Genomic DNA, 13,481 nt, shown 5'->3' with positions numbered 1-13,481 from the left:
ATAATGCATCTCTGTAAAGACGGAATTTTAAGACCAGGTCGCTGTTCTCAGGTACAGAAAATCATCATCTCTTCCTTGAAATCACACCAGAGCACACACTTCTAGCAGTGCAAGTTGGACATCAACAATGTACTCAATTGCCATACGATCCAGCAATCCCACTCCTGGGCATATATATCCAGACAAAACTATACTTCGAAAAGATACACGTAGTAGAGGGTGGGGGCGGGGACATGTGTTCCAACACGAAGGGACAATCCCGGTGCTGCTAAAGCTGAGTCTTGAACAGGGACTGAGGCCAGGGGGTGGGGAAGGCAGCAGGACACATCACTTGAAAAGGTACAGATCAAAGAAAGAATATATGAAATAGGAAAATAATGCATGGGATTGTGGATGGCTGGAACACAGGGAGTGTGTGGGAGATGGTCAGAGAAGAACCTGCTGACAGGTCCCATGCCACGTTCAAGAGGCCAGCCTTTATCCTGTTTAGTGCAGACAGTAGGGAACCACCTAGAAAACTTCATCGGGAGACAGATGCATGCGAATTTCGGCAAGATCACTCTAATAATAGTGCTAAAATTGATTACAGAGGAAGAGGAAATAAAATAGCTACAGGAACAATCTAAGGGGACAGGCTGAAGGCCAGACTAAGGCAGGAACTGAAGACAAGCAGTGGTGATGGATGGGAAAGGCCAGATCAGAAGCAGAATCAACAGATAATGGAGGCTAATATTCATGGGGCAACAGATGTAAGAAAATAAGGTGAGGAAATGGGAGGAAACCAAGGAGCCTTCCAGGGTTCTAACTTGGGTGTGAAAGGAAATTCAAGGACCTATGAGTGAAATGTACCCAGGCCATCTCACGCCTCCCCTGCTCACACATAGCGCCACCTCCAGGCCAGCCTTGTGCATCACTGCATTAGAGCGTGTGTGCGCGTGCACAGACACACACACACAGAGTCACTATGTCTCTCCTTTCCTCTCATGTCTGTCTTCTTCTTTACTACTTTAAACCTCTCCAACACAGTCTGGAATTTTCTGTTTACACTGGTCTTATGTAGAATGATTCATTAGCCTTTTTTTCTTTTCTACAATTTGTCTCCCATCGCCCTGCTCGTCCAAAGAGCAGATAGAACCTCCTTAGACGGGCCTTTCTTGCACGTCTGGGGAGTAAAGAAGTCAGTGTAACTACTTGATTTAACACATTTATCTTGTCAAGTCAGTGGAGATAAAAAGGAAGAAGTGTGTAAGGAAAGACAAGTATTTCTGTTTGGGACATTTTGTTTCAAGTAGGCAGTAACAGGACTCTCTAAAAAGAAAAAAAAATTTAAAGCACCAGGGACTTTCCTGGTGGTACAGTGGTTAAGACGCTGTGCTTCCAATGCAGGGGGTGCGGGTTCAATCCCTGGTCAGGGAACTGAGATCCCGCGTGCTGCACGGTGCGGCCAACAACAACAACAAAGAACCAGGAAGTATTTAACAATGTAAGTCAAGGAAATTTTAAAGAAAAAATTTTAAATAACATTTGACTCCATAGGTTCAAAGGGCACCCTCTTTTCTCAGAAAACTACTCATTGAAATGGTCAACCCTGAGACAGGACCTAATAAAGTTACTTTAAAACAGGAAAACTCTAATATAAATATAAAATATAAGCTATAAAAACAAAAATTAAATATATGGAAAAGAGTAGTTGGGAAGCTAGGCAGAAACACTTCTAAGGGAAAACATGGTGAGGCTGCCCACTGACTACTTCAGATCACCGTCCAGAGGACAACAGAACGATGCTTGCAAAATTCAGTAAAACACACACACACACACACACACACACACACACACACACACACACACACACACGAAGAAACTGATTTGGCGTTTATACTCTGCCAAGATGGCATGTGGGTAAAAAACCCACATACAAATATGTTTTAATATGCAAAAATATTTACTAATATTTTTTCCCATGAGCACTTATAATCGAAACTACTAGAGCCATCAGGAGACGAATGGAAAGACTGTGGCAATAGATTGGCAGTGAGCATTCAATCTGTCCAACAGCAGAACTGAGACTAAAACATACGCAGGATTAGGATGAGAAGAAGCTGAAAATACTTTCACAAAAGTTGAGAGAAAGTTTAAAAAAAAATGGGATGTAGCCTAAAGATTCTCATTTCCTTTCCTTTACAGCTCAGCGATACATCACTTGAATCTGATAAATCAAACCATGGTGGCTTTACGTGTATTTACCAGTAAAAAGGTAAATGTCAAGAAACTTAATCAAGTGATGGGAAAAGCGTTATAAAGTAAAGAATAGAAAATACAGTGATTTCAAAATCAATTCACACTAGGGAGTTAAAAGTACTATTTGCGACATATGGGTAGAATGTAAATCTGTACTTTCAATATAACTACTAGATTGGAAATAAAGAACAGGAAATAGATAACTTTAAACTATTATTAACAGAAAAATTGATCAGAAAAAAATTAAAATAGCACTTTTTCTCTGCTAGTAACTTAGAGGATTTAATACTTTTCAAACCAACAACAATTTCTGCATAATTCCCAGAAGAGAAATTTGATCCATGATTTGGGGAGAAAAGTCAGAACTTGTGTTTAAGTGCTTCATAATTATGAGCTCTTCTTTCATCGGATATAATTTTATCATTTTACCATAACATTTCCCACTGATCCAAGAGTTTCAAACATGTCTTCTTTTTTTTTTTTTTTTTTTTTTGCGTTGGGTCTTCATTGCTGCACACGGGCTCTCTGTAGTTGCAGCGAACAGGGGCTACTCTTCGTTGCAGTGCGCGGGCTTCTCATTGCGGTGGCTTCCCTTGCTGCGGAGCATGGGCTCTAGGTGCACGGGTGGTTGTGGCATGCAGGCTCAGTAGTTGTGGCTCGCGCACTCTAGAGCACAGGCTCCGTAGCTGTGGCGCACGGGCTTAGCTGCTCCGCGGCATGTGGGATTTTCCCGGACTAGGGCTCGAACCCGTGTCCCCTGCATTGGCAGGCGGATTCTTAACCACCGCGCCACCAGGGAAGTCCTCAAACATGTCTTTTAAATAAATATTAATACATGGATGCTGATAAAGAACCAAAGGAGGTTACAGAATGGTATTCCAAGGTCATACAGCAGCATTTGGATTAAGTGGATTAGTCCCCAAATTTAAATCTTGGTGATACTGTTCACCCAATCTGAGCTTCAACAAGAAGAGGAGTTTATTGCTAGCATTCAGTCAGATGATAAGCAAACATATCACATATTCTTTATTTGCTCAGTACCCTTCCACAGCAATATACAATTCCAGAATTCAACAGTCTCCTTTGTGAGAAATACATTTAGATATTCAAACTGAGACCAACCAACCCAAGACCAAAGCTCAGTTCTTTCTAGAGCAAATGGTTTTCTAAGCACTGTTTTACTTCTAAGAGCCCCCGAGATTGATTTGATTCAACATTACATTTAAAAAGCAATGGAACAGGGCTTCCCTGGTGGTGCAGTGGTTAAGAACCCGCCTGCCAATGCAGGGCACACGGGTTTGAGCCCTGGTCCGGGAAGATCCCACATGCCATGGAGCAACTAAGCCCGTGCACCACAACTACTGAGCCGGTGCTCTAGAGCCTGTGAGCCACAACTACTGAAGCCCGCGTGCCTAGAGCCCGTGCTCCGCAACAAGAGAAGCCACCACAATGAGAAGCCCACACACCGCAAAGAGTAGCCCCTGCTCACCGCAACTAGAGAAAGCCCGCGCACAGCAACCAAACCAATGCAGCCAAAAATAAATAATAAATTAATTTTTTTTAAAAAAGCAATGGAACAGTATTATTCTACTGTCTTTACTGTAAGCCTCAGGTATCATACTAGCCTGTACACGCCATGAGTGATAGCACCTCTTTTTCCCATTTCCTGTTTGCCCAATTCTGTTCCCCTCTAATCTTAAAAAAAATCTAATTACAGGAATGAGATCACTAAGCAATTGAAACTAACTCCTGACTTATGCTCTCCTGAACGCACACCATGCCTTGTTTAACCTGTTGATTCTTTACCTAGATAAAAAGAAGTAAGGATGAAGAATTAAGCAGTTCAAAAATGACTAGCTCGGGCTTCCCTGGTGGCTCAGTGGTTGAGAATCCGCCTGCCGATGCAGGGGACACGGGTTCGTGCCCCGATCCGGGAAGATCCCACATGCCGCAGAGCGGCTGGGCCTGTGAGCCGTGGCCGCTGAGCCTGCGCGTCCGGAGCCTGTGCTCCGCAATGGGAGAGGCCACAACAGTGAGAGGCCCACGTACCACACACACACACACACACACACAAAAAAAAAAAAAAAAAAAAGACTAGCTCTCTACCCTCAACAGCCCACTAAGCAATCCTGCAGGCAGATTACAAGGTGAGATAACATCTGAAGAGAGAGTCAGCCAGTCTGCACTCAGTGGAGAATGATGCAGACCCCCACCTCCTGCCTGGATGATTCACTGAGATTCTTCCCCCCCAAACCCCACCCCATTTTTCCTTTTGAAAGCTGTCATGGCTGAGCAGAATCTTTGGAGTTGGTCTCTGGACACGAGTCCACCTTCTCCCCAGATTGCCAGCTTTTCTTATTAAAGCATCTTTCCTTCCTACTGACACTTGCCTCTCGAATTATTGGCTTATGAGTGGTGAGCAGCCCAACCTGGACTCCTGACTCTCCACGTGCAGCCTCGCACCGGGCACGGCACCTGGCATGTAACGGTATCCCAATATGTAACTGTGCCAAGTCCTAGGCTGAAAAAGAAGCAATAGAATAAAATCCTTTAGATTATGACTTGAGAGTTGAATTTATCATACTGAGTGCTTTTTTCAAACAGAGCACACCCTTATGTCTAGTTAATATTTACGAGTATATATGAGTCCTACTCTGCTTCTAACTACACAAAACCAACTTTTTTCTCTTCATCAGTTGAAACTCAGTTTATAAATGTTGATGTAGAGAAATTTGGCAAACACAGGTAGCTTTCATTTATAATACACTTACATGTGATATATTGATGTAAAAAGGAAAATCTGTAGATTCTAAAACAAGAAAAACCTTCCAGAAGAGTATGAAAACAAACGAAAAACAATGAATCATATTTGATCATAGAAAATAGCAAAGAGCTACCTAAAACCATCCCAAGCATAAATAATGCTTGGCATATATTCTGGCATTATTTCAAATAGTGTATGTGGTCCAAGGCAATAACCACCTGTTACTGTCACTAGGCTCTCCTACGCAACTTACTTGTTTTTCAGTATATCCAGCAATTACTTTTGGCGCACACTTGAGTTGCATAACTTGTCTTCTACCTCAAGAGCTTTCAATCTGATTGCATTTTCCATAATGTAAAACCACAACTCCCTTATTGGGATCCAAGTAGCAACAGCTGAGTTCTGTCCTTTCTCCCTCTTCATTTCCATCATGTAGCCTTACACTGTTAGAAATGCTTACTTGAATTTCAGTGGAAACCAAAATGATGTATCCTTACCACAATCTCATTCAATCAGAACTCCACTGTTCCTATCTGAGGGCTGTGATCTTTGTCGTCACTTATCAAGGAATATCCATCAATTTAGGAAATATTAGTTTTAGCCAAGATAGTGTCAACAGGAAACTTTCTAAGCCAGAAGCGTAAAGGGTCTTTAGTCTTAAAAGTATAACCAGGGCTTCCCTGGTGACGCAGTGGTCGAGAGTCCGCCTGCCGATGCAGGGGACGCGGGTTCGCGCCCCGGTCCGGGAGGATCCCACGTGCCGCGGAGCGGCTGGGCCCGTGAGCCACGGCCGCTGAGCCTGCGCGTCCGGAGCCTGCGCTCCGCGACGGGAGAGGCCACAACAGTGAGAGGCCCGCGTACCGCAAAAAAAAACAAAACAAACAAAAAAAATTACAAAAAAAAAAAGAAGTATAACCAAGTAGGACCCTATAGGGCCTTCCCGGGACAGACCCCTCCCCACGTCCTCGGCTGTAGCTCCTCTCTGAAGTACCAAGAGAATGGTATCTGATGCACATTTCCTGAGTTTTGCAGATGCTAAAACCGCAACCAAGTAGAAGAAATTAATAACACGTCCCCTCTGGAGTCTGGCTGGAACCAGGAAATATTAGTAAACATTTCCTTTTAAAGGATAAACAAGTTTTAGTGAAGAGATGACATTGCTTGGGGTTTTAAAATTAATTTCATCTAATTAGTCACCTTTTTATTTTATCTAACCATCAACCAGTCAGAGAATTATGCATGACCTGATCACATACGCTGGGATCCCCCTGCCTTGCCTCGCCTTTAAAAACGCTTGGCGGAAACCCGCTGGGGAGTTTGGGCTTTTTGAGCACTAGCTGTCTCAGACTCCACTGTACTTTCCTTCACCACAATCTGGTATCAGTAGATTGGCTTTGCTGCATGTGGGCAAGCGGGCCCAAGTTTTGGTTCTGTAACAAAAGGAGAGTCTTACAACAAAGCCTGGGTTTTGTTGAAGACAGATTCTGAGCACTTGGTCAGTAATTCTTAGTTGGTAATATTTCTCTTCTTTAGTCGAAGGTAGAGGTGAAACAAATTTTATTTAACAGATGCATCAAGTGCTTATTGGACACAAAACAATGTCCTGGGTTTTCAGGTGTTTGGAATCTGGCTGGAATCTGGCATGTGCATCAGGGCACTTAACAAGACTAACCCACAACCATCCAGAGCGTACTTAACATACTATTTCCTCGACAACAACGGTTGCTTAGATTACTTATTGATTAGGTCATTTAAAGTGAGTATAACTTTTTTTTTCTTTATTTTTTGGCTGCAATGCAGGGCTTGCGGGATCTTAGTTCCCCGACCAGGGATTAAACCCAGGCCCTCGGCAGTGAGAGCACCAAGTCCTAACCACTGGACCACCGGGGAATTCCCAAAGTGAGTATAACTGTGATACAGCTTTCTGATTCCATACATTTTGACTCCATCCAGTGAAATCAATGGGAGGAACTATTCTCTTCCCCAAATAAGGGACCTTCAAAGATCTGGATTTTGCCATGCAACCCATGCATTTCAAGGATTTCAGAGGGCTATTCTGGGTGTCTGCTATTCATTCCCCATTCATACACACACACACACACACACGCACGCACGCACACGTGTGTGTGCAGAGTTCAGGCATGATGGTTGCATTTGTAGCTAATACTCCGTCCAGATATGAATACAGAAGAGGCAAAGGAAAGGAGAATGATGCATTCTGCCTTTAGCAATTCGGAGAGATCATTTTCTACCATTCTAATCATCTCAAGAAGAGAATCAAGTTCAGAATAGACAAGAACTGGCATATTCCTCTAAATTCATTATTCCCAGACTCTGAGCTAATTTTTCTCAAAGACATGGCTTGAAAATGTCAAGTATTTATACAAAGCTCTAAAACCTTTAGCCATTGGCCATGTTTTTCTTGTTTAAGAAAATATGGAGCATATTTTGATCTCAATGAGTTGGGTGTAATAAACATTTCCTTTTAAAGGATAAACAAGTTTTAGTGAAGAGATGACACTGCTTGGGGTTTTTAAATTAATTTCATCTTCGATCACACTTAATTCTCTTACGTTGTCCTTATATTGTGACATGTACCAGACCTTTCTTATAAAATATATAATCCACACCACTGAGGTAATATAAACACAATCATGATTCACTTTGAAAGGGTACAAAGAAAACATTCTTCATAGAACTGCTGAGAGAATAGAAAACAAGTAATCTCACACACTGTTGATGGGAGTGTAAGTTAGTACAGCCTTTTCGGAAGGCATCTTGGCTGTATCAAAATTTAAAGAGTACCTATGCTTTGATCCAAAAATCCTAAATTTGGAATCCGTCATATTAAGTATAGTTACATACACACAGAAATATGTATAAGATAGTTTATTATTGCATGAATCCTAAGAGTATAATTCCTTAACTTTCATTGGGCGTGAACTTAGGGAATGACTAAATTAAATCCATACTTGTATTATGGAATAATATGCAGCAGTTAAATATAGAAAAATAGAGCCACAGGCACTGAATATGGAAAGATGCATTGTTAAAAGAAAAATAAAAGGCCAAGATTAATAATGTATCCAACATGACCTCATTTATGTAAAAACTAAAACTCTGTATCTATCTACTTATCCATCCATCCATCCATGCGTTTGTGTGGGTGAGTGGGTGTGTATATTAGAACAAAGTCTGAAAGTGCTACAAACTATGGTTATCTACAGTGTAGACAGTAGACTGGGGAAGAGTAGGAAATGGGTAGGCCAGGAACGAGGTAAGAACAGAGACTTTCACATTTTACATCTTACATTTCACATTCTTCCTATGTACCTCTGCATTTGATGCACTTGAGGTGCCACCTCAGCAAACATTCCCTTTTCTGAGAGTCTTTTGACACCTACACACCCGTCACTCCCCTCCACAGAGAGGGCGGGTCCCTGCTTCCATGTTCCTAGCATGTCATCTCCTATCTCCACTCCCTACCCATCATCTAAGTTGGGTGATTAGGTCCTCTCTTTCTTAAGCATTTCACCAACATAGTCATAGGCTCCAAGACTGAATAAATTACTACTTGTTCTTGGGGCTAGAAAATCATGTAGGATCAGGAGCCATGGAAGCTCCTGGGGCTACCTGTGCTAATTTCTAAACAGAGAGAGACTGTAGGCACTTAGAGGCAGAAACAAGAACCAGAGGATGAACAGCGAGAACAAGAGTGCAGAGAAGGAAAAGAACAGAGTAGAGGGGACAGACATAGCTCCTTTCTCCCCAAGGGCTTTTTAATTCTACCCCTGAGACAAACCAGTGGGTCTTCATCTCCTTCGGTTCTACTAGATACCACTCTCATCTTTTAGTAAATATTTTCTTAGTAAAGCTGACTTGACTGGGTCTTCTTTAGGCAGAGATAAAGTGCTCCATTTCTTCAATAGTTTCTGTATATTGAACACTCAGTAGATTTTCAAGAAGTATGTTGACTAAGTTGCTGAGCCTATGTTCCAAAAATATAACTGAAGCTCACTCAAGTAACTAAGGGACGTATTCTACCACCGAGATCTAATAAAAATATCTAAATGAAAGAAGAGGTCTCTAAAGAGATATATACTAGAAAATGGGAGACAATTTTGAAAAAATGAATAAACCAATATACACTGCTTAGACATTTAGAGTTAGTTTAAGTACATGTACAAGCGCCAATTTCATGTTCAAAACCCAGATGCAATCTCACAGAAAAAGAAAGAAGGCAAATAAAATATTGTTGATGTGTTGCTTCCCTTATACACACATATTCCTCTAGGAATAGAATAAATGAGAATGATGAAAATCTTAAGTAAAATTACACTCATGACTATTAAAACGAGTTGGAGTCTTATGGGTAACACAAGGCATAAGATACAATTCTTAATAACTTCCCAAACATTATTCACTAGAAAGTAAAGGGAATATATTTCAATGTTGAAAATTATTCTTGCTCTAATTTTCACTACAACATACGAAAATAACTACCCCTTCGAAATAACAATAGCCTTTTAACATCTGCCAATTCAACAAGCAGCAAAGGAGGACAAGCATTTGTCTTCGGCTGGCGAAGAGACTACGGATAGAATAAAAATGGGGGGTGAGGAGTCACAGAAGAAAATAAGACCTACTTTAACACACCTTCTCCATCTTTCTCCCTTTCCTTCCTCTCCCAAAGCACTCCGTCTTCCCATTTACTAGAGAAGATCTACATGCAGGTGACAGACCTGCTTCCAGTCCTAGAAGCACATAAGCTGAGCATTAAGCGATGCCACTGAGAGTAGAACCTAATCTAAGAGATACTCAGCATCACGATCTCTTCGTCTTTACAAATCTCTTTCTGTTTGTCCAGCCCATTTAAGCTCTCCTTTATCTTTAATATGTTGTTTCCCAGGATTTCAACTCACTTCTCTCTATGAGTTTACCAATCTCATCTCCTCTGCTCAGACACAGTGCTCATGAGATCTGTCTCTGTCTTCGATCCACTGTTCTGGCGTCAGGACTCAGCCGTTCTGGGGATATACTCCTGAAGGCAACTTAGCACGGCAGGTACCAGCTGAGTCCGACCCTGCCACATACAATATCCCTCACCACTGACCTGATTAAAACAGATGGTTCAAGTGTGAGGCACACCCTAATTTAACATTAAAGGGGCGTTAGACAACAATCAAGAATACTATTTCCTTAATTAATTTCCCACAAATAATCATTAATTTCCAACCAGCCTGTCATGTAGCATTTCTCAAGTGGTAAATACTACTCAATTATATACATATATATACATATATATATACACACTTATATATATCTATATACACACATAATATATAGTATATATTATACATAAAAAAATACATAGAATAGTATTTATGTCTATCCATATACTACTCAGATATACCTATATATATATATACAATACTATTGTATATGATATGTACTAGTATATGTATATATGTATATGAGTAGTATATGTATGGACTTTGTGTACATATGTATATATATACACACACAATTTGAAATGGTTGACACATGACTTACTGAAGTTTTCTCTTGTTAAAATTATTGTGCTTCTACTAAGGCCTAGAATTTTGAGACCTTGTACGTCCATTATTGTATCTATTAGAGTGGGCCTACAATTATCTTCAGAGACAGGTAGGTAGTCAGACAGATAGGTAGACAGACAGACATAAAAAATGAAGACTAATCTAATATTCAGAGGCATATTTGTACCATAAAACACAATCACAATGATATCCAATTGCTAGAAATGATTGGGAGCACATTTTGAAAGAGTCAGTTCACTGGTAATATTTGATGAATCTGATTCTTCTCTCCCAATCTTCAAAAGTCATCTTATGGAGCAAAGTGAAAGGATCTGGCTCTGTGGCATCATTATGCCTTTCTATTATTTCATATTTAAGGTCTTCCACAATGTGTTTCTCATCTTCTAACAATCTGTCTCGATTTCCATTTCACGTTCCAACAGACAGGAAGGGGCTAGACAAGAGTCTCCCACTTCCTCTTCCTTTGGCATTTCACCTTCTCCACTCACTAGGGTGAAAGTTAAATGGAGATGTGACCCGAGAATCCCCTACACTGACAAAACCAGTAAACCGTGCAAGCACAACCAAATCTAGCTTATTCTGTGACACAGCAAAATTTAGGTTATTTCTTGCAAATGCCTCCAGTAATCATAAACAAAACTTAAATCATTATCCTAAAATGGTATAAGATAATCACTTTTCACCAACCTCCTTCCATCCAAGAACCTCCACTGTGTGACCAGTCATTGTAAAGGTTAAACAGCTTCCACATTTTCACTTTATAAGCTGACCTACCACAATGCACCTTTGAGTTTCATTCCCCTTTCTGTCTGAAGATTCCCAGTTCATGAACTGTTCTTTTATGCACAATAAACTCTTAACTAAAATTTTAATTGATCTGATGTTATTTTTAACCCTAGTGTGTTCAAATCCAGTTCATCCTCCAAAGTCCCTCTAAGGCGCCACTGTTTCTGTGAAGTCTTTCTCAATTGCTTTATACTGAGGGGATCTCTTCTTACTCTACACTTCCAGATACTTGTTTCTTTCTAATTTTTCTTACCTCACACAGTGGAATACAGTGACTCAGCCCAGGCTCTGGTCAGATTCACCAGGATTCCATTTCCAAGCTAACTTCACTAAACTTTAATCCATATATGAATTTTTATATGTTATAAATTTCATAAATTTTATTTATATACAAATTTTATTTATGTATATAAAAGTATAGTTGGGCTTCCCTGGTGGCGCAGTGGTTGCGCGTCCGCCTGCCGATGCAGGGGAACCGGGTTCGCGCCCCGGTCTGGGAGGATCCCACATGCCGCGGAGCGGCTGGGCCCGTGGGCCATGGCCGCTGAGCCTGCGCGTCCGGAGCCTGTGCTCCGCAACGGGAGAGGCCCCAGCAGAGGGAGGCCCGCATACCACAAAAAAAAAAAAAAAAAAAGTATAGTTGTAGAAGTCATCTCTTAGGCTTGCAGCACTTTCCAAATGTTAAGCCCTCGATGAAGGATTAGCCATTATTAGATTAATTATTTGTATTTTGCATTACAGTTATTATTTTCACTATTATTTTGCTCATGGTCAATTAATAGATTTTCCTGGTAGGCAAAATTTCAGAACATAGAAATAAGATTTACCAACTCTGGGGACAATAAAAACATAGCATTGTGCTCCTTTTTGAGAGAAATATTACATCTTGGTATGAAGCTGCTTTTGAAAAGTTTCTTCCTATATGATGAATATAACCATAGCACTTCTGTGGAGGAGAATCAATTATTTTCCAATTTAAAATAAATCTTCTCTTTTGTAGATTTCTGGTCTTTTAACTCCTGGGTTTAAATAAAATATTTACTTGCTAACCCTCAAGGGTAGGAATGCTAATCCATTTTTGGAAAAGGCTATATGAAAAATGAAAGCTCTCCTGTATCACTGGCTTTATATTTTGTGCTCTCTCACGTATATATAGTTCTCACGTCAAGCACAGTAATTAAGACAGCCAGGATTTAATAAGGATTGTTGAACGGGAAGTTCCTGAAGTTCTTTAAATCAAACATGAATTTGACACATTTCAGCAACATTGGGTTCAAAGCCAGGGCAACTACATACCTTGAAAACCAAGTAACATGTATAGGGCCAGTGGGCATTTCAGTAACAGTATTTAGAATTAGCAGATGATTCCTGGCCATGTCTTTCCCTCACATAATTTTGCCCTGTAGAGGTCACAGCACCCACCTGCCTGCTAACAGAGTTCAGCAAAGAAATCAGAGGTTAATTACCTTCACTCCCTTTTCTTACAAAAGCTAAATGTCCTAAGAATTACAGCATCATCTGCCAGAGAGTACAAAAGCACAAACATTAAAACGTAACCTGGGGAATCATGTTCTAATATTCATCTAATTGAAAGGTCATTATCGTTGGAGTTTCAACTTTTAAAATTCAACTACTGTGCAAGCACATTTAGTAACGAGTAACATATTATGTACTGAAACCTCAAGTACTCAGTATGTTAAGGAGATTCATATTTCCATTAGTATTCGTCTTTCTTATATAACTAAATTTTGAAAAGATAACCCTAATAAAATTAAAATGTAAGATCTCTCTCTCTCTGGTTTAACGGGAGGAGGCTATGCTAGAAATAACACTAGGCGGGTAGTTAAGAGGTCTGGGTACTAAACTTAGTCACTAAACTTTGTATGGATTTGTACAGAACTAAGCACCCCTAGACATAAAACAAGGAAAACACATACTTCAAAGGAATGTTTACTCATGAGGATCAAGTGGGATTGTTTGGGGACTATGCTATGTAGGTACAAAGTACTCTAATATAATGGATTATTATCCTTCCTTCTTTTTAACCCATGTAATGTGATCAGGTGGCCTTCTTAAGCAACCAAATGAAGAAAACCCATGCATCTTGATAGTGA

The sequence above is a fragment of the Physeter macrocephalus genome, chromosome 19, assembly GCF_002837175.3.
Source record: "Physeter macrocephalus isolate SW-GA chromosome 19, ASM283717v5, whole genome shotgun sequence".
Classification (NCBI taxonomy): Eukaryota; Metazoa; Chordata; class Mammalia; order Artiodactyla; family Physeteridae; genus Physeter; species Physeter macrocephalus.
Note: the sequence above shows the minus strand (reverse complement) of the source record.